At 40.1% G+C, this 8678-nt stretch overlaps 2 protein-coding genes across 6 annotated transcripts in view; both read right to left on the reverse strand.

Moving 5' to 3' along the window:
* Positions 1-8678, reverse strand: part of LOC125169830 (cationic amino acid transporter 3-like) — a 373522-nt gene that overhangs the window by 106303 nt on the left and 258541 nt on the right. The window lies entirely within an intron of this gene.
* The window catches only part of LOC125169841 (cationic amino acid transporter 3-like), a 155317-nt gene that overhangs the window by 24539 nt on the left and 122100 nt on the right, over positions 1-8678 (reverse strand). The window contains exon 1 of one of the 5 annotated variants that reach the window (XM_047865628.1): positions 1851-1949. The exons of the other annotated variants lie outside the window; for them this stretch is intronic. The gene's annotated coding sequence lies outside the window, so the exon portion shown is untranslated. Of the gene's footprint in view, positions 1-1850; positions 1950-8678 lie in introns of those variants that run through there. 5 annotated transcript variants of the gene reach the window in all.

An 8678-nucleotide genomic window follows, 5' to 3' on the forward strand; every position in this document is an offset into this window, starting at 1 on the left:
GAGGAGGGGAGAACAAGTTGTTAGGAGGAACCCCAAAACTGCCTGAACCAAACTCTGGTCCTAGTTATGGCAGAGCAGACAAGAGGACTTAAAACTAGTGATAATTTGTCAGAAAATTCACCCTCCTTTCTTGAATTCAGCTTCCAGATAGATGCTAGGTCCTTAGTTCATTTTAAATAATTGATAAGACCTTATGTTGTTTCCTATGTCTAGTAAGAGACATAGATAGATTAAATGCAGTTGGGGAATGCTTTTCTGATTATAGTGAATAATCAGACAAAATATATACATATATACATTCCAAAAAGGACTATTCTGTTGATATAAAGTAAACATAAGTGATCACTGAAGTCACAGAAATAGTGCAAGAAGTGCGAGAGTTGTTTTCAAACTTGTAATCCTTAGGTGTGTATTTTCCATTTTTGCACTAAGCAAACACCTGTGATCCAGACTGTACTAAGGGCTGATTAGTCAGTTATAAACAGACAGATAAATATATGACAGAGACCATAAATGCCTTTCCTAACCTCTAAGAAAAATTTCCTGGGCATCTGGGTAGCTCAGTTGGTTAAGCATCTGACTCTTGGTTTCAGCTCAGGTCATGATCTCACTGTTCATGAGTTCAAGCCCCACATTGGGCTCCACGCACTGACAGTGCAGAGTCTGCTTGGGATTTTATCTCTCTCTCTCTCTTTTTCTCTCCTGCTTTCTCTTTCTCTCTCTCTCTCTCTCTCTGCCCCTTTCCCATTCACTCTCTCTCTTTCAAAATAAATAAACTTAAAAAAATAAAAATAAAATAAGGAAAAATCCCTGTTATTCCTTTTCATAAGACCTTGTTTTTTTTTTCAGTCGTTTATCACACTCTGTACTTTTTCAACACTTGTCATCTTCTTTTTTATCTATTTTTCACTAAGAAAAACTCTATATTTGAGGAAAAGAATTAATGGTAAATAAATACATTATATAGGAATAAATTTACTGGTGGGACAAAGATTTCCTAATAACATGATCTATACCTGAAAGTATCATGTGGAGACCTATGTTAACAATATATCTTTAATTAATATTCATAATGCTCCTACTTCTACATGTCTACCCATGGCCTCTTTCTCTACAACTGTATACCATGAATGAAAGTTATTTAACAGTTCTCTAGCTCTGTGTTAAGCCCTGTGGAGAGAATATAAAAATATACAGGGCACAGTCTTCCCACCCCAGAAGCTTACAGTTGAGTGAGGGAGAGAGGGAAGACATAGGGTAACCACAACTGAAGACAGTGTGGGAAAAGACAGCTATGGTTAAGACTGAAACAAAGGATTAGAGGATATCAAAGGAAATAAATTGCTTCTGATACAGATTACCCAGGAAGGTGTGAACAGAGGTAACATTTAAACTGGACTGTGATGACTGTGTAGAATATCAGTACTCAGAGACTGAAAGCATGTTTTTCCAAGGGAAAAACACAGTTACTAGGAAGGATTTCTTGACTTTGGGCATCATTTGATACTGAATTTCTGTTCAACATGACAGACTGAAAAGCAAAGACCAGTGAAATTCAAAGTAAAACTGCAGAAGCTGGAGGTTATGAATACAGAAGACAGGAGCCAGGACCTGTGTCCCATATCAGGTTCCATTTATCCCCACTTCTCTTGTACCTGGTCTTCTTGAAGGGGTATGGGGTTCAAATGGTACAGGGTACCCATTATGCCTCCATCTATATGTCTCTCCTCTCCTGTCTCCCATCTACTAAGTCCTTTCTTAATGAAATGATTTCTTAATCTCATTAATGAGGAGAGAGCAAAATACAGACAAGCATTAAGTACACAAATTAAGTCAGGAAATTTGCATACCCAGGGAAAGGGAGAAACCCTTTTTATGTCCATCACTATAGCAAATGTTCCTCATCTTCTGATGCTGTATGTCAATAAATATCTGTATTTCCTCCTTCTCTGGAAAAGAGATGTTGTGAAATATCAGATGTGAAGTAAAGTTTGTCATAAAAATCCCTCATAAAAAAGTCTCCCAGGTACTGGCATTGGAAGGTAGGGGAGGGGGTTCCTGTGTTCTGTCTGCTTTTAAACCAAGTGCAGATCATCCTGTCTCCTACTTCCAGGACTTTTGCTGAAGATTTTCTAAAGATGTAAACAGAGACACTCAGCTCCTCTTACCATCCCAGCTTCTGTCAAAGTTCATTGTTTTTTTTTTTATGAAATTAGTTCCACAAATGACCAGTTTTTCACAATCTCAACTCTAGATTCCTAAATTAGTATAATATTTAATTCTCCTCTTTCTGAGATGGCTCAAATAGAGTCCCACTTGAAAGCAAAGAAGTAAATAAAATGTCTTCTCTTAGTACCTTCCATGAGGGGTTCTAGGAGAGAGGAGGTGGTTACATGAGTGGTGTGCATGCAAGGGCAGCTGTGAATTAGGCTAGAAAGTAAAAGACAAGAGATGATTGCCTTGAGGCTGCTGTTTCTCTTTCTCTGCAAACCTCTTTTGATTGTAGCATATTTATAGGGGCTCCAAGTAACCCAGAATCTTAGCCATAATCTTCCAAGAAAGAAAACTCATTGATGTTTCCTAGAGAAGTAATGAAAAGTGAATATCAGGGTTTGGTATAAAAAGACCAACCATGGCCAAGAGTGGAAGGCAGCTAGTTCTTTATACACCATTGAACTCCTTCAGGATTTGTACACACACACACACACACACACACACACACACACACACATATGTACATACCATACCCAAAAAGTCTAACAAACATCCTCATGTGTATAGACCTACCGAGAAAAACATACCCACTACTTGGTGCACATTCCATTCAGATTAAAACACATATGTCCATATAGTAGGCACACACACATGACTTTGGCTGTGGTACTTTATGAATATATTTACCCAGTTGCACTCTTTCCAAGCTCTTGACTGCAGGGTAGTGCACAGTGAAGGTGAATAAGAGAATGTTTGAATATAATCTTACATGTCTCATTGAGTGTGTGTCTGACTACATGCCACAAAAGAAATAGAAATTGTTTTCTAATTATTCACTATTTGTAATTATCCACTGCCTTTAAATTATCTCTATGCCATCAAGTTTCAATGATCATCTATCCTTACTGATCTGTTACTCTATGCAGACTATGTATAGCTCAGGGATTGGCAACAGGAGACTTTGCTCAAAGTTGATACAAATCCTAGCTTCACTACCCACCTGGCACAAATTACTTAACCTCTCTGAGCCTTATTTTCAACTTTAGTAAAGTGAGCATAACAATATTCACTCATAGAAATTCTGTATTTAATAGGTGATTATGTACAGTATTTGGAGAAAAGTATAGGGCATAGTACTGAACAAATGGTAACTATTACTATCATCACCATTTTGGGGGCATTGGAGATATAAAGAAGTAATACATAAAAAAGTTTTTCTTTTCCCTTAAGAGGTTTTTAAACCTCATCAATGAGACAAGATAAATACATGGAGAGAGAAGCACCTGGAAACCTAAAGCTCTTATTTCAATCCTAACATACAATTTATTCCCCTAAGTCCAAGCCCTATTTTAAAATTGTTAGCAGATTTCAAGGGCACCTGGGTGGATCAATCGGTTAAGCGTCCAGCTTCGGCTCAAGTCACGATCTCACTGTCCGTGAGTTCGAGCCCCACGTCGGGCTCTGTGCTGACTGCTCAGAACCTGGAGCCTGTTTCAGATTCTGTGTCTCCCTCTCTCTCTGACCCTCCCCCATTCATGCTCTGTCTCTCCCTGTCTCAAAAATAAATAAAACGTTAAAAAATTTTAAAATAAAATTGTTAGCAGATTTCAATGCTCTAAAAAGATTTTTTTTTCCTTCTGCCACTCATCATCTCCATACCTCACCACCTTACATACACCACATATCCACCTCAGCCTTTTATTTTGAGAGTTGACTGAAGATTTCTTGGGATAAAAAAAATTCAATAGTTCATTTTTTAGACTTCCCTGTTTCTAGGTAGGAGCCCATCTTAGTATTCCAAAGCCAAGTGAGACAGCCATGTCCTCGGTCAAAGATACTGCACCCTCTCATCTCCCCCCATTACCCTCTAATCTCAGAAAATTCTTCCTTATGTTCAATCTCAATCTATTTTCCTTCAATATTGGTCTCTCTATCACTTATTCTGATTGTGAATGAGGTACACAGACCCTCAAAGGCTGAAAATGACCCCTGGTAACATTATTACATTGCTTATCAGTCCAGGGGTCTGGAATTATGTTCTCATATATTTTGTTATTAACTCATTAAAAATCATCAAAAGATCCCTTAAAAAGCATTAATTTGGTTGTTACAGGGTATGCCACTAACACAATCATCTGGTCTCTCCTTAAACTTTTGAAAGATGAAAGGATCCTAATTTCTATGACAGTAAGTTAAGAACTCCTATTTCAATCCCCCCAACCTCCATAGTCTCTTCAATCAGTATCATCGCCTTATCACTCATTTCATTAAGGGACAGTACAAGCTGAGGTTGGGCATGACTGATACGACCTCCACAGACCCTTTCAGGCCATCACATGAAGTAGTGGTGTAACAGAATTGGCAGCAGTGGACCCATGCAATGCTTGCCCCTGGGTAGCCCCTGAGGTCCAGTCACGCTCCAGCATGGGTACAGCAGAGATTTTCCCAAAGTGGGCATAGTGCCAAACCCTGGCACAGTGACTGTTGTGGGAGGCCAGGAGACAGGAGGGCAGCCAGGGCCCACATTTCTCCCTCTTTCCCAAATTAAATTTCCCTGACCTAGGTGTCTCCTCTTGTGCTCCCAATTCCAAAGTTTTCAAACCTTCCTGAGTGCTCCTCTGAGGCCACACACCTATCATTGATTATCTAAGGCCTGTGATTCTCACACCCCAAAGAGCATACAAATCACTTGGGAGCCTGTTAAAAGCACACATTCTGACTTAGTCGCTCTGGGTTGAGGTCTGAGATTCTGCATTTCTATGAAGCTCCCAGGTGACACCCACGTTGCTGGTCCATGGACCATTCTTTGAAGAGAAAGATCTAGATGACTGTAGAAGGTGCTACAACTGTCTCCCCAAAAGAGTCTGTCTGTTCACACCCTTCTGTCTGTCTGTCCTCCAGATGGCATGATAATCATATCTTAGCCCTTCCTGATTTAGGAATCTTGCTCCATGGCACAATACACAATACAAACCTAACTCATAAACACCCTTCATGTGTGAAAACACACATCCCACACAATATTCTTATTCTTTCATGACTCTTAAAGGTGCCTGTAGCATAGAATTACTGTCCCTTTTATTTTCCAATTCACCTGATCCTCTTTTATTTGCCAATTTTCTCCATAGGCATCCTCCAACAGAAAGTGTCTCTTGATCGATACCTCTTTCTCAGTTTCTACTCCTACCTTCCCTTCCAAAGTAATGATGTCTCCATCCCTGTCCAGTTTCTAACTCCTTCTATTTTCATCTGTTTTTCTCCCCATTTGGGGTATAAATTCTCTCTTCCTAAATAATCTTAGATTCTCTCGCAAGATTTTTGCACCAGTCTCAAAAAAGCATGTAAATTTAAAAAAATTAAAAAGTAAATTAAAAAACCCAGAAAATTAACAGACAAACAAACAAAAAAGCATGTAAAGGAGTTGGTAAGTATATGGTAATCCTGCCTCTAGCTGGCTTCCCTGGAATCACCTACTCGGTTGAGAAAATGAGAAATTCTAAAGTAAGAAATTAGTTTCTTATTCCTCACTCCCAGGGCAGGCCCCATACATAAATACAATAGATAAAAACTGGCCTTCCTATGCCAACCATAAATCTCTCCTTCAAGAAAGCCTGTTATGCCCACACTGGACCCAGTCTCATCTTCAGGGATCCCCTGGAGGCAGCTAGAGCTAGTTGGGCCTCCTGCCAATTTCACTACTTCTGGCCCCACCCCAGATCCCTTGGGAATAGATGGACTGGGACCAGGGGAGCGCATTTCAGGCATTCTCCTGCCCCAGAGCTGTACTTTCCTTATTGCTCTTTGAATGGACAACACTGTTCTTACTGTTGGATCTAGAGAAAGGGGAGAAAATATTCCTTGCCCTGTGCAAGATTCCACTGTGACAGAAGAGACAGTATAATCACCAAACTCAGAAATAGCCCCAAAGGTAAAACTACAAGTGCCTGGGAACAGGTCTAGATGCTGGGTGCAGATCTGGATACATTTCTAGATATAGTTTCAGATGGAGAGAAATGCTGTTTGTCAAGGAAGTCTCCCAGAAGATAATTTTATTTATTTATTTACTTAAAATGTTTAGAGAGAGAGAGACAGAGCATGAGCAGGGGAGGGTAGAGAGAGATGGAGACACAGAAACCAAAGGAGGCTCCAGGCTCTGAGCTGTTGGCACAGAGCTTGACATGGGGCTGGAACAAACCCTGAGATCAGGACCTGAGCTGAAGTCAGAAGCTTAACCGACTGAGCCACTCAGGCGCCCCTCCCAGAAGATAATTTTAAAAAAGTAAGTAGCACAGTGCTAGCCTGAAAGGAAGGAGAATTTTCTGTGCGAAAAAAACAAAATGTGTAAGGCTCAATTCAATTTAACATGAATTTATTAAATGCTCATTATGTGCCTGGTCCCCATGTAGATGCTCTGGGGGAATGAACAAGATATACCCCTTACATATAGTCTATAATCAGGAAACAAAATGAAAAAATATACAAATAACTGTAGTATTTTTTTTAATTTCAGCTTTATTGAGGTACACTTGCCATATAAAATTGAAAGATATTTAAAGTATACATTGTGGTGATTTGATATACATATATATTGTTAAATGATTCACTGATTTCCCCACTGTGAAAGGATTAACCATGATATTTTAATCTAAATCTTTCATTTAAAGAAGGCAAGTGATAGGGTGCCTGGGTGGTTCAATTGGTTAAGCACCCGAAATTTGACTCAGGTCATAATCTTGTGGTTTGTGAGTTCAAGCCCCAAGTTGGGCACAGAGCCTGGAGCCTGCTTTGGATTCTTTGTCTCCCTGTCTCTCTGCCCCTTTCCCTGCTCATGCTCTGTGTCTTTCTCTCTCTCAAAAATAAACACTAGAAAGAAAGAAAGAAAGAAAGAAAGAAAGAAAGAAAGAAAGAAAGAAAGAAAGAAAGAAGAAAGAAAGAAAGAAAGAAAGAAAGAAAGAAAGAAGGCAAGTGTTACAAGGGCCCTTTCATTTCCCTCCTTTAATTTTTACCTGTGGAGGGCCTTCAACTGGAGCTTTGGCTTTCAAAGTGGGGTCCCTGGACCAGCAGCCTCAGCCTTTACCTGGGAACTTGATTGAAGGACAAGCCCTGGACCCCACCCAGAGTTACTGAATTCCAAATGATGGGGGCAGGGTTCAGCAATCTGTGTTTCCACAAGTCCTCCAAGGGAGGTGGCACCCAATAAAGTTTGAGCACCACTGAGCAGAGTACTAATCCAGTACTAATCCAGTCCTTCCTACACCCACTCTTTACTGTGACTTTAATTAGTGAGTCAAAGAGACATGCTCGCTTCAAGGGCTTCCGCGTTTTTGGAGGACTCCTTTTTTTATACAGAACCAATCTGCTCACAGGACACATGTATTCCAACTTGCTCATACAGGAGAAAATTTAAGAAAAATCAGGCTCTCTCCTGTGATGGGAGGCAGGGGGGTGCTCAGCACAACTTGTGATGAGGAATAAGTCTATCTAATTTAGTGATGTGCGATTGGCAAGCCAATTAGGCTGCAGATCTAAAGCTGATGGTTTGATCATCTGTCTCTGTCTTGATTATCAATTGGTTCCAAACATAGGAGAGGGAAATGGGGTGTTATTTATTGGACATTTGTAGAATCAACAATGGGCTGTAGTGAAAAGTGGGCAGGATGTAGGTTCAGATTGCATTCAGTAGAGAGACCTGGCTGAGAGAATAACAGGACAGAATAACCAGAGGAAATCCTAGACTTTTTTAGGTAAAAAAAATTGACCTCTCATATTACAGATAAATAAGCAGAGTATTGAAGGCACTAAGCAGCTTGCTCAAGGTCACATGCTAGGCTAGTGGTAGAAACAAGACCAGAACCCAGGATACTTGGGTCTTAGCTCTGCACTTTCTGAGCAGGTGGACCAAAGCAGACAATAGTACAGAAATTTAAAGTCCAAGAATACAGATATTGCCAAGTAGATGAACCAACACCATGGATTTTCAGCATATGTAGTGGGTTCACAGCCAAAATCCTTTCTTCTCAGAGGAAAGCTCTGGCTCCAATCCACCTGTGTGCGTTCTGTTGCTCACCCCCCCTTCACAGCAAGGCTCAAGCTAACAGCCTGTTCAGTAAGTTCTGAATACTGCTTCATTTTTCTGGGCTTTTCCTAGTGTTGTTCTCTGTGTCTACAATCTCTCCCTGCTGCCCACATGTAGCAAAATCCTATCTTTTCTTGGAGAGAGCCAATTTAAATGCCATTCCTCTACAAAGTCTTCTGATTTCACCAATCAAACCTCACCACTGTGCCAGCCACAAAAGATCAACCTCCACTCTGAATTCCCAAGGCACTTTATTTGTATATTACTTATGATACCACACTCTTTTGTGTTACAGCTATGCTTTCCCTCCTGTACTAGAATATAAGCTCCTTAAGGGCACAGTTCATATTTCATCTTTTTATTTCATCTTTTTCTCTTTCTTATTGAA

The sequence above is a fragment of the Prionailurus viverrinus genome, chromosome B4 (assembly GCF_022837055.1).
Source record: "Prionailurus viverrinus isolate Anna chromosome B4, UM_Priviv_1.0, whole genome shotgun sequence".
Taxonomy (NCBI): domain Eukaryota; kingdom Metazoa; phylum Chordata; class Mammalia; order Carnivora; family Felidae; genus Prionailurus; species Prionailurus viverrinus.